This window comes from Cebus imitator, unplaced genomic scaffold (genome assembly GCF_001604975.1).
Source record: "Cebus imitator isolate Cc_AM_T3 unplaced genomic scaffold, Cebus_imitator-1.0 Scaffold1, whole genome shotgun sequence".
Classification (NCBI taxonomy): Eukaryota; Metazoa; Chordata; class Mammalia; order Primates; family Cebidae; genus Cebus; species Cebus imitator.
In genome coordinates, this window is record NW_016107316.1 from 13519013 (window position 1) to 13531479 (window position 12467).

Genomic DNA, 12467 nt, shown 5'->3' on the forward strand with positions numbered 1-12467 from the left:
CCCTTCCTTACTCCTTATACAAAAATTAACTCCACGTGGATTAAAGATTTAAACATAAGACCTAACACCATAAAAACCGTAGAAGAAAACCTAGGCAATATCATTCAGGACATAGGCATGGGCAAGGACTTCATAACTAAAATACCAAAAGCAATGGCAATAAAAGCCTAAACAGACAAATGGGATCTAATTAAACTAAAGAGCTTCTGCATAGCACTAGAAACTATCATCAGAGTGAACAGGCAACCTACAGAATTGGAGAAAATGTTTGTAATCTGCTCATTTGACAAAAGGCTACTATCCAGAATCTACAAAGAACTTAAACCAATTTACAAGAAAGAACAAACTACCCCATCAAAAAGTGGGCAAAGGATATGAACAAGACACTTCTCAAAAGAAAACATTTATGCAGCCAACAAACATATGAAAAAAAGCTCATCATCACTGGTCATTAGAGAAACGTATATCAAAACCACAGTAAGATACCATCTCATGCAGTTAGAATGGTGACCATTAAAAAAATCAGGAGACAACAGATGCTGGAGAGGATGTGGAGAAATAGTAATGCTTTTACACTATTGGTAGGAGTATAAATTAGTTAACCATTGTGGAAGACAGTATAAGGATTCCTCAATGATATATATCTGGAAATACCATTTGACCCAGCGATCCCATTACTGGGTATATACCCAAAGGAGTATAAATCATTCTATTATAAGGACACATGTACAGGTATATTTACTGTGGCACTGTTCACAATAGCAAAGACTTGGAACCAACCCAAATGCCTATCAATGATAGACTAGATAAAGAAAATGTGGCACATATATACCATGGAATACTATACAGCCTTAAAAAAGGATGAGTTCACATCCTTTGCAGGGACTTGGATGAAGCTGGAAACCATCATTCTCAGCAAACTGACACAAGAACAGAAAACCAAACACTGCATGTTCTCACTCATAAGTAGGTGGTGAACAATGAGAACACATGAACACAGGGAGGGGGACATCATATACTGGGGCCTGTTGGGGGGTTGGGGCTAGTGGAGGGATAGCAAGGGGGTGGGGGGCTATGGGAGGGATAGCATTAGGAGAAATACCTAATATAGATGACAGGGTGATGGATGCAGCAAACCACCATGGCATGTGTATACGTATGTATCAAACCTGCACATTCTACACATGTACCACAGAACTTAAAGAATAAAAAATTAAAAAATAAAAAACTAAAACACATACATGTGCAAACACACACAGACATACACACACACATGATAAGCAAAATCTCATCATTAAGAGAGCTGAAGGCATCCATATTGCCCAGTTTATCCAAGTTCAGTAATTTGATTATACTACAGGCCTCTAGTCGTTTTGAATTTGTCATAAAGCTTGGATTTTCTCAACTTTATATAAAAAGAGTGCTCTTATTGCTGGTATTTGGCAATTTTCTATATTTTGATCCCTCTGAAAATTTATCCCAACTACTCTCTCTCTTCCAGAATTTCCTAAGAGACCCTTTCTTACTTTCTATTATTTATATAAAAGTATTATTTCTATAATTTCAGTTAACTTCTAGTGCAGAGATAGTAAGAAAAAAAATGGGCTCAGTTTACAATCTTCATCCAGCTCCTCTCTCATATGTTAATTTTATATGCAGGAAAACAATAAATGTTACTCTTAAAATATTGAAATGATTAAAAATAAAAAGGTAGTCTTCGCTTATATAAAAAACAGTTAAGTAGAGCACCTCACTTCTCAGTGATGATCAATACAGCAAGGCATTTCTGTGCCATGAAAAAACAAGTTGTAGAAAATTCCTTTTGAGACTCACATTGTAAATTATTTAATTTTTTACAACCTGTTTTTCTCCTACTCTATGCTACTCTGAAAAGAACACTGTGGGTTTTTTTAAAAAAATATTTCTAATAACATAGTAAATGTGTGTGACTCTCTTCCCTAGGTATTAGGGTCAACCTTTAATTTAAATATCAAGTATTTATTGTGCCACAATTGAAGAGACAGTAAGTAGCAAAATATCAGTTCTCATACAGTATTTTAAATCCATTCCAAAGTGAGAAGAACTATAGTGCTAATATTTGCAAAACCTTTGTCAAATGAGATTAAAGTATAAGCCATTTTAAAGCATTTAATGTGCACTGTAACTAAATATGCCATATCTTTAGAATATGTTGCATCCTCTGCATCCTACTAATAAGAATACATAGCAGGTGTTATTGTTCAGTCCCAGGCATATAAAGACAGCTAGGAATAAACCCACACTTACCTGACACTTAAGTCTAGCACATTATCACTAGGTGTTGTAGTTATTTGTGTACATGCGTATACATGTCTATGTATATATACATTATACACATAAAAATATATCCTTGCCTTGTTCACCTTTCATTAAAATAACTAAACCATAATATGACAAATATTGTCTCTCTGTACTGAACTCCATTCCTACCCACTGTTCTGTGTTCTGTGTTGAAGGCATTGAAAAACTAAAAATGGCATTCTTTGGACTCCTTTTCCAGTTGGATTCTGATTAGTTCCCATCAGCAGAAGTAGCCGATAAAGGATGGAAAAGCTGAGGTTCAAAAAGCATTTGTAGGTAGGGTTGATGCATTAATTCTCTTTTCTCTCTTTTGCTTCTCTACTCCTAAAAGAAGGTTGTTAGATGCTTCCTTGACTTTCTTATCTCTGGATCGTACCACCATTTCCTAGTGTTTCCTATAACCCTTTCTAACAACTTTTAGATATATTTCTGTACCAAATTTTCTGTTCAAAATTCTTAAAGTGGTTTCTGTATGTTTGACCAGATCCTGGCTGATGGATATAATGAAGGCGTGAACTATAATAGTTGAACAAGGAAATGAACTTGAACCAAATTGTGAAGTTCTCTGCAATGAATTATTAAAGGTACAGATTAAGGTTTTCTCAGCTGTGTCGTTCCCACTTGATCTTACTGAAGCACAACTTAACTGCTTTGCTGTAGCTGTCAGTCCCAGAGACCAAGTGGTAGAGGGGATAGATAGCTTATCCTCTCTCTCACCACCTAATTACACCTCCTCCAACTGATTTCTTGGGCACATGGCATCTCAAACATCGCCTTTTGTTACTACCGAATACTGCTTACTTCTACATCCATAACAGATGTGGCCTTTACATGGCCTTCTTATCACCAAAAACCTTGAAGGATACGGACAAAAGTGATACGCCCTTTAAGTTAGTATCTGCTAAAAGCAGGACTGGGTTCAGATGAGATGGCATATTTGTCATGCGCAGCATTGCCTGCCTGATCCATTTTGTCACATCACTTCTTCTAGTATGTGTCACATTATGTTAGGTCACACCATCAGAGATAACGGTAAGACATGCTACTACCAGAACAGCAACACATTGTCTCCGTAGGTTCAAAAGGCCCTGGTTCTTATACAGTCACCAGAGACACGTGGGCTGGATCTTGTAGTACCAAGTCCTGCAGCCACCAAACAAAACAGGCATCTTATTTTTCCCAAGGGGGAAAAAAAAGTGTCAATAGACTTGAAGAAATCATGAGGTAGTATCCTGGGGAAAACAACCCCGTCAATGTTGAATTGTGAGCTCCAGTGCCTCTTTACATTCAACTCATGTCTCACAGCAATGGTAGTCATTTGGGATAAATTGTGCCTTGATGCTTTGGCACCAGACAGGTTTGCAGGAGCATCTTTATACCTTTCAGAATGATCTTCCATTTAAATAGATAAGATGGTCTGGGTCTTGTCACTTTGATTCATATTTAGAACCAGAACAGATTTCTCTTTCAGTTGCCTGTGGAAGACACATTTCTCCAAATCGATGTCTGGAATTGCTAAATACATTTCAAAGAATAGATTTTTATTCTGACCTTATTTGAATGTCTAGACATTTGTGGATTATTGAATCTAAACGATCTAAAACACTAGGCCCATGTTTCCCCAAACCAAATTTAACCTGTACATTAAGAACACAATCATGAATTGTAAAGTCAGAGCTTCATGGGCAGGCTTGTTGGAGGAGAACTGAGAAGTGGAAACAAAAAAAAAATGATCATTTAAAAACCTTCCGACTAGGTGGAGAAAAATATGGGGCACAGACAATTAGAGAATAATCACTGACCAATTTATTGGTGCTGATATTAGGGCAGAAAGGATACAAAGGACGGAAGGGGAAAATCTAAGAAAGTTAATGTAATTGGAAAGGGTTAATTAAACCTATTCTCAGATACTACACGTTTACATAAAACATGTTTCACATTTACAAGATACTCATCAGTTTTTTTCATTTCAAATTCAAAATAATGTAAACCTGTCATATTCTATTAGTAATTGCTATTAGATGGTAACTTAAAGAACATTTATATTATATGATGGCCCATAGGAAGAGGCTGTAACAGCACACCTAGAAATGGCAAAAGGGATTCCTTCCCCATTTGTTCCCTGCAAGGAGCAAATTGCTATAGGGACAGTTCAGTGGGAGGGGCCTCTTGAAGGTGTGAAAGTCCCAGCCCATCGAATACCTTCACAGATTATTTCCCGTTTTTAACAAGTATCTCCCTTATCATGAAAAAAAAAAAATGTGATTTTCCTTCTGGCCCATATTTAACCATCATATTTGTGCATATGATTGCAGCTCTTCTGAAAGGACTTGGAGTGAGCTGCCAGGCTGCAAGGGATTGAATCAAAAACCCCCTAACAGTTAAAGTGTCCATTAGCTTCTCTACACTTAGCATCCGTCAGAGAAAAGATGGGCTGGGAGCCCCGGGCGAATTTCTAACTAGCCTAATGAGGAGAGAGATTCTGGGAGCAAAAAAAGTTCATTTGCTGAATTTCCAGCAAGAAGTCACTTCAATATTGCTTCTAGGAAACACTGACAGGCTTTGTTGGTAAGAAATCATTATGCTGAGAGAGAAATGGGATATTGTTATATGAGGTTTTTAAAGAAAATTCATTTTGATAGATGTCTAACTGTGCATTCAATTAAATTTCCTTCTCTTTCTTAAAAATAGATGTCAGGTAATTGTACTCAAGTTCTGTAAGCTGAAAAGTGTTATCCTTTCCTTCCAGTTATTAAAATTTCTTTATCAATATGTGTCTTTCTTGTCTTAATCCTTTGACTATGGGGGGCCCTCCATGGAAATACATGGAGTTCTCCCCTCCTTGCCTGTGGATGTGTGCATGCCTCCCAGAAGAATTAGTAAAGACTGCTTTTTCTTTTCTTTTTTTTTTTTTTTGGTCAAAACTGACTTCTGTATTTAAATTATGTAAGTGCTATGCTCCCAAAAATTGTTCTTAAAAAATCTATATGCATGACCATTTGCTAGACACAAGTCCTTTTAGTTATACAGTCATAAGTCAGCATTATTCACAGTGATGCTTCACTCTTTCTTAACTATGTATCCTGCCATTTGGGAATTATCCTTTTGAAGTTTTTATTTTATCTTATTTTTATTTTTTGAGACAGAGTGTTGCTCTGTCACCAAAGCTGGAGTACAATGTCATGATCTTGGCTCACTGCAACCCCCACCTCCAGAGTCCAGTGACTCTCCTGCCTTAGCCTCCCGAGTAGCTGAGATTACAGGTGTGCACCACCACACCTGGCTAATTTTTTTGTATTTTTAGTAGAAACAGGGTTTCATTATGTTGGCCAGCCTGGTCTCAAACACTTTTAACAATGACCAACCACCTGCTGCTCAAAGGATTTATCCCCTTCAAGCCACCCTCTTATACCCAGCAGATTCATCATTCTAAAATATAGCTTTGCAAATATATACACACCTGAGTCTAAAACATCAAAACCTCTAGTGGCTATGCATCCCTCATCTGGAACAACCCACTTCTTCTGATTATCCAGTTGCCAGCAATGGTACTGTCATGTTCCTAATCAACCAGACACCTACTCTTGGAGTCATCTTCATTCACCTTCCCATTTCTTCTCTCATTCATCAGAGCCACTCACTCTATTCCAAGTCATATTCATGACAATTGCCATCTAATTAATTCAGACTCAGATATTTTGCCTTGGCTATTTTCATAGCCCATTATTTGCTTGCCTTATTCCAAATAATTTCACAGGTGGATAGCCATATACATTTTGCTAAGATAAACTTCAACCACATTCCAATCAAACATTCCATGACCGTCTCACTGTCTACTGGAAACGTAGATCTTTGCATTTAACAGTTTCCAAAATGTCACTGACACCTACATTCCAGAATTTACCTAATAGTTTCACATCAATGTATGTTTAGTTCTCACAAATTATAACTACACATTGCCATTGTCATGTCCCACACTGTTTTATATTTATACCTCTACTCATATTCTCCACTTCAAATGGAATGTCCTCTGTCTCCACTATTACCACCACTGAAATCTTAATCTGCTTTTAGACTTCTTTTCAAATTCCAATCATTTCATGAGGCCTTTGCTGATACACCAACCAAGCATGATTTCTTACTTCTCTGAGAAACAGCACTAATAGCACTTTGTGGAAATGTCAAATAGAAGAAAATGAAGAGTAACAGGAGGTCTTAGTTTCCACAACAGTAAGATTTCTAAACTCTTTCTTTCCAATTCTTACTCTTTGTGAACAAAAGGTCTGTTGCATAATAGAGGATAGAAAAAGCATCACTTCAGAATGTCTTTATCAATGGGAATGAAATCTCAAAAAAGGCTTTAGAGCCTTGGAGAGAAAGCCAAGTGAGTTATCAGGTCAAGCTAACTCAGCCTAGCTATTTCCCAACTTTCAATATGAAATTATATAGAAGTGATGGGCAATTTGGGGCTTTCCTTTAGGAAAGCAGTGGCACTAGGGTTAAAATGTAGCAGGCAGGCTGTTTCCAGAATAGAGTTATCTTTAACTCATTTCCAATCTTCCCACTTAAAAAAAACAGACTGACTACTAACCTATACTTTCATGTTCATTGTCCTCTTTGGCAATACTTCCTTAAAGATTTTTAAGAAACCAGAGAACAAAGACTGTAACTGACTTATGTCTATGTTCCAAGTCATCAAAAAGAAATAAGGAAAGATATTTGATACATATTTACTAGATTAAAATCTCCCCTGTCAGGTTACCCCTTAAATATCTCACACTAAGTATCTAGCACTTAATTTACAGTGCACATCTATACTAAATAATGTGGCATTCCCTTTTATTTATATAATACATGCAAACATTTTAATATTAATTCCTCAAGCTCAAGGTGTGAAATTCATTCTTCCATTATTGTAGTATATGTCTCCAAAAATAGTGCCACAATGTCTAGCACAAAACAGAGATGAACGGGCTCAAAAAAGCTTATTTGAGGTTTCAGTATAGTTAAAAAAATTGTTTTCTAAATCTATTTTCATATTAACAAGCTAAGCAGAGAAGAAGGATAACACTCAAAAAGCTGTCTATATGTTCCTTTGAGAACTTTGAAATGGCTCTTTCCTACAAAAGTTGGGGTAATACTTAACTCCCCACCACCAGCACACTCAAAGCTCAAGGCAGATGCATTTTCAAGACTGACAGAGTCTTGGATTCTGAAAGTCTTTGGTAAGTATTGCACTGCAAGTCTTCATATTCTACCGAATAAGTACCATATCTTCTGAAAATATTTCAAAAGATTAGCTTTTCCTCATAATTCCACTATAGCCACCCACCCTCCTTCTTTATTGGCTCTCCTAATAATTCTTTCAACCCAGAAGTAATGCACCATGAAGTCCGCTGAACGGTATCAGTAGCTTCCTCCCTTCTTTATCATTGGCACTATCTAATACATGGTTTCTTTCCTGATCCCATCCACCAATAAGCCCAATATAAGTCACCTTTCATCTTTCCAGAAACCACAGGCTGCTTTATTTAACTGCTATTCTAGATTTTATTTTTAACAAAAGAAATTAAAATGCAGAGATAATTGCGTCCAGAAATACTAGCAACTAGTTATGCTGTCTCTGGTTTACCAAAAGGAGACACGTACAGACGCTCATACACACCCCAAACTGAGTTCTGAAAAGCCATACACTGAGGGTGCAATGAGTTCCTTCATGTGTTCTTAGTAAGACTGACTGGTCTACTCAAAGCTCTTTCAATACTTACTCTACAACGCAATTTGTTTAAAACCCAGGGAGATTCAGGGAGTTGGTTGATAGAGGACCACAAGACTTACAACTCCAATATTATTCAGTATTTTAAAGCACACAAAGGACTGCTGCTTTTAATTTCTGGATGGGCTGTTACTGGAGCTGAAAAGTATATGTTTTTGGATTTGTTTCCAGGATGTCTGTAATTTCTGTGTCTTGTTGAATATTTGTTTCTCCTTTTTTTCTGTTTAATATATTTCTTGGTTTCTAGAAGTGTTCTCTGATGTCAGGTGTTCATAGCAGAGAGATCCTAATTATTTGGCTTCAATATACAGTCAAGAGATTCCTGTCACCTCTCTTTAAATCCTTCAGTCTTATCTTTTAGTCAATATATTGAGCCTCCTCTGGATGCTATCCTTGTTATAGATTTTAATCATCTTGATTAGATGATTCTTCTGTTACAAAGTTCTGTATGGGTTAGTACAATCACACAGTAATAACAAGTCTTACAAATTTGCATGACATTTCCTCGGTTTTTAAGTTCTTTCACATACATCAGGCATTTGTTACACCGGCACAACCATGTGAGTTAAAGCAGTTGGTACTTTTCTTCAAATCAGTAGACAACGGATCAGAAAAATAAAGGAACTTGCTTTAGAAGCCATGGATAATAAGTGACATTTAAAATGTAACCTCCAGAGATTGCATATGAGACTTAAGGATAGTAAATTAAAATGAATAAACATCAAAACAATATCATATGTAAAAATAAAGTTGGTTTAAGAATGATATTTACCAATAACTCACGAGTGAGCTTGTATGATTAGCAGTGCTTAAACTGCTAATTAATCCTCAAAACAATCCTATAACACAAACACTTTGACTATGCGTACTGTATAGATAAGGAAACCTGAGACTGGAAGAAGGTGAGAAACACATCTAAGTCTAACACGTCTAAGTCGCAGTATAATGGCAAGGAGTAGACCCTGTCAAAAAAAAAAAAAAAATCATGTGAAATAAAGCAGATTTGGGGGAATAAAAAAATAGAAGATATGTTTTGTTTTTAGTTATTGCCAAACTCCAGATCTAAAAGTGCATTAGTTCATCTGGTACTTTATATCTAAATGACATTCTACACTCATTAGAAGACATGCAGATTTTTATTAGAGTCTTTTCATTACTATACAAACTGACCAATTTCTTGACATTTTAACTAATTAACAAGAAAGTTGTTTATAAAAATGGAAGATTCTATGTCCCATTGTCAAAACATCAGCATTTTGAACCAGGGAAGACATGTAACATTGAGATCATGTTATAAAGAATATAAAATGTATCCCAGTATTTCAGGAAGCCGCTGGCTTCATCAGTCTGTGTCAGGGAATTAATTTTCAGTCATACATCCCTGCTGATACATCTGAAACCTGAGAAAGTCCAATTTCCTTCCTTCATATGTGTCTAATAGAGTATGAACAGTTCAAGTGTCTGAGGAAAATCAGAGGCCGAGATAGAGACTCACTTCCTCAGTAACAAGGAAGAGAGTGACTTTGACCTGCTGCTGACAGAGGGGCTTGCATCTTCCTTGCCCCAGGAAAGGTTTTCACACCTGGGTAAGGTGCAAATTGCAGTCAGAAGAGAGGGGCCCAATGGAAACAGGATTTACTACTGGGCACAGGATGGCTATCTGCCTATCCTTTCACCTCTCAAAACCAGAGAAATGGCAAAATCCTGTGGGTTTGTAGGGGAAGACCGTGGAGCTACAGCTCTTTGTTGGTTAATCTCCCTCTCTTTTCCCTCCTGGGAGAGCTCCAGACAGACAAACAGATCCAGAGTTACAAAAACTTCCATTTAGGAACATAAAAGAAACAGGAGAGAGGATGTAATCAATTTTGGGGCCATTCCAAATTCCCTTCCAGCAAGCCACCTAAAATAGTGGGATGGGGAATCTCACCTGAAGCATTGGTAATTCCAGACAATGCAAACTTGAGAGTCAGATATAAAGCAGTCATCCATTAAGGAGTCCTAAATTAGTATTTGCTGTGCATCTTGCTCAGAGTTCATGTATTTTGTAACAGTGAGCATAAACACCATTGTTTATAAAGTATGCTGTATTTATGAAATTTGTTTAATAATGATAGGGCTCATGTCATAACAGGGACTGCTTTTCCATTTAGTATTGAGAAATGATGCACAAAGTATGGTCCTGGGACCAGCAATATCAGCATCACTTCAGACCTTGTTAGAAATACATATTCTCAGGCCCCACCCCAGACAACCTGAGTCAGACACTCAGTATGGAGCCCAGTTTTGTGTACTTTAGCAAGCCCTTCGGGGATTCTGATGCACACTAAAGTTTAAGAACCACCCTAAAGTGATGAGCATTTATGAATCTGCACTTACATTCTTTGTCTTTCCAATGCATTTACATGTCATTGCATTTTTTATCAATGTAAAATCAAGGAATGCCTTAGAAGCAACCATCATAAAAAAATTTATAAACACTAATAATGCAACTATAAAAAAAGAAGGCACCTTTATGTAGTAATTAATTTATTGCAAATTTATAGTCTTTTGGAAGAAGACCAGGGATTAAATCCCAGGCTTGCCATTACACTGTGACTTAGACATGTTAGATTTAGATGTGTTTCTTACCTTTTTCGGGTCTCAGGTTTCCTTATCTATACAGTACTCATAATCAAAGTGTTTCCATTATAGGATTGTTTTGAGAATTAAAATGTAAGTACACTTAAAGAATGAGATATCATGCCTCGAATACAGTTTGTGTTTAAAGTACCTATATGTATGCATATTATCACATAGTTCATGCATGAATCTGTGTAACAGTAAAAAAATGAATATATATATATGCTGCAGGTGAAGCATCTTATGTTTAAAGTGTAAATTTTGACCACATGCATATAGAAATTGAGAATTATCCGCAATTAGTATGTGAGCTCAGATCTATTATATAAAATGGTATCTTGGCTGGGCAAAATCTCAGCTCAGATGCTTCTGACAAGTGAAGTAGGGCTATGCAGCTTAAATCATTTATACCATGGATTGAGGTTACCTAGGGGCACCAGGGACCAGATTTCAGGGAGGAACGATGTAGATCCCAAAAGAAAATTCATTGCCAGGTAAGTCAGGAAGACCAAATCTCTTGGGCCAAACTGAGTAACAAAGCCAAGCGTGGTATATTTATTACCTCATACTAGAACTCATTCTGATCTCTTCATTGGGCTATATGTAGCCAGGAGGAGGGAGCTAGGTGTGGCTGTCAGAAAAGTTGTTTCTTAATGCTGTGACCCTTTGGAGTACAAGGAACCTTGCTCTAATTTCCATCTGAGCTTAGCCAAAACACACTATTCTACTTACTTCCTGAAATCAGTGCTAGCATGAAGTGTGGCAGGGCACATGGATTGTCTAGAGACAACAATGGTGAGGAATTTAGAATTCTGACCTACCTGAGTATCCCCAGCAAGGCTGGGCATCCGTAACCTCCTGGGATCATCAGGCATGAACACCATGTCACCACTACAGTTCTCTTCAGGTTAGGCAATTCTTCTACGGAACCCTAGCTACAAGTAATAATGAAAAACTATTTTTTGTCTTTCCCTGGGTAGGGAAAGTTTTATCTTATAGCAGTGTTCATTTGTAGTGTGTCTTCATTATCAACTGAGAATATTTTTTGGGAAATGTGAAAGTACAAAAATAATGTGAGGTACAAACCCATAGCAGTATTTTGGAAGTCCCCTTAAGATATGAAGCTTAAGTTACAGCAGTGAGTAATAACCAGAGGGAACATCTTTGCTTTGGAGAATATTTGAAAATCTTGTGGGAAGGTAACCTTATAAAAGCCTGGATTTCGTAGTAAAGCAGTTGGGGACTTGGAAACAAGGAATATCAGGTGTAAACGGTGATGGATCTATTAATGCTTCTCCATTAGGACCTGAGAAAAATCATCTTATGCAAGAGTATGGCTATTCTACACAGAATGACATAAGGTACCCATGACATGAAACACAGAACAGAATAACGGTATCTACCTTATAAGAAGACATACTATATTCTGGACCACATATTTGGTAATTCTTATAGCCCTTTAAGATAATATTCTAGTTAGGATTATCTTTATTTTGTAGATCATAGGTTTCAAAAGACTAGCTCATAATTTTATTGCAGGTACATAGCAGAACCAAGATTTGAACTCAGACCTGTCTCATTCCACAACTCCTTTTCCTTGAAGTCAATAGATGCCACTGATCTCTAAATAACTACAGAAGGGGTTCAGAGGTGCAGAGGGGATGTCTGAAGAGCCTTAGGACCAGCATCCAATGGTCCATCTTTAGATACAACTATTATCACCAAGCTCCCT

The 12467-nt window shown here is 37.0% G+C and overlaps 1 long non-coding RNA gene across 2 annotated transcripts in view; it reads left to right on the forward strand.

The window, feature by feature from the left end:
* The window catches only part of LOC119470800, a 92699-nt gene extending 87641 nt beyond the window's left edge, over positions 1 to 5058 (forward strand). The window contains exons 2-4 of one of the 2 annotated variants that reach the window (XR_005199768.1): positions 2540 to 2616; positions 2825 to 2924; positions 4656 to 5058. This is a non-coding gene — a long non-coding RNA (uncharacterized LOC119470800). The remainder of the gene's footprint in view (positions 1 to 2539; positions 2617 to 2824; positions 2925 to 4655) is intronic. The other variant, XR_005199773.1, reaches the window with a different exon arrangement.
* Positions 5059 to 12467: the final 7409 nt, after the last annotated feature.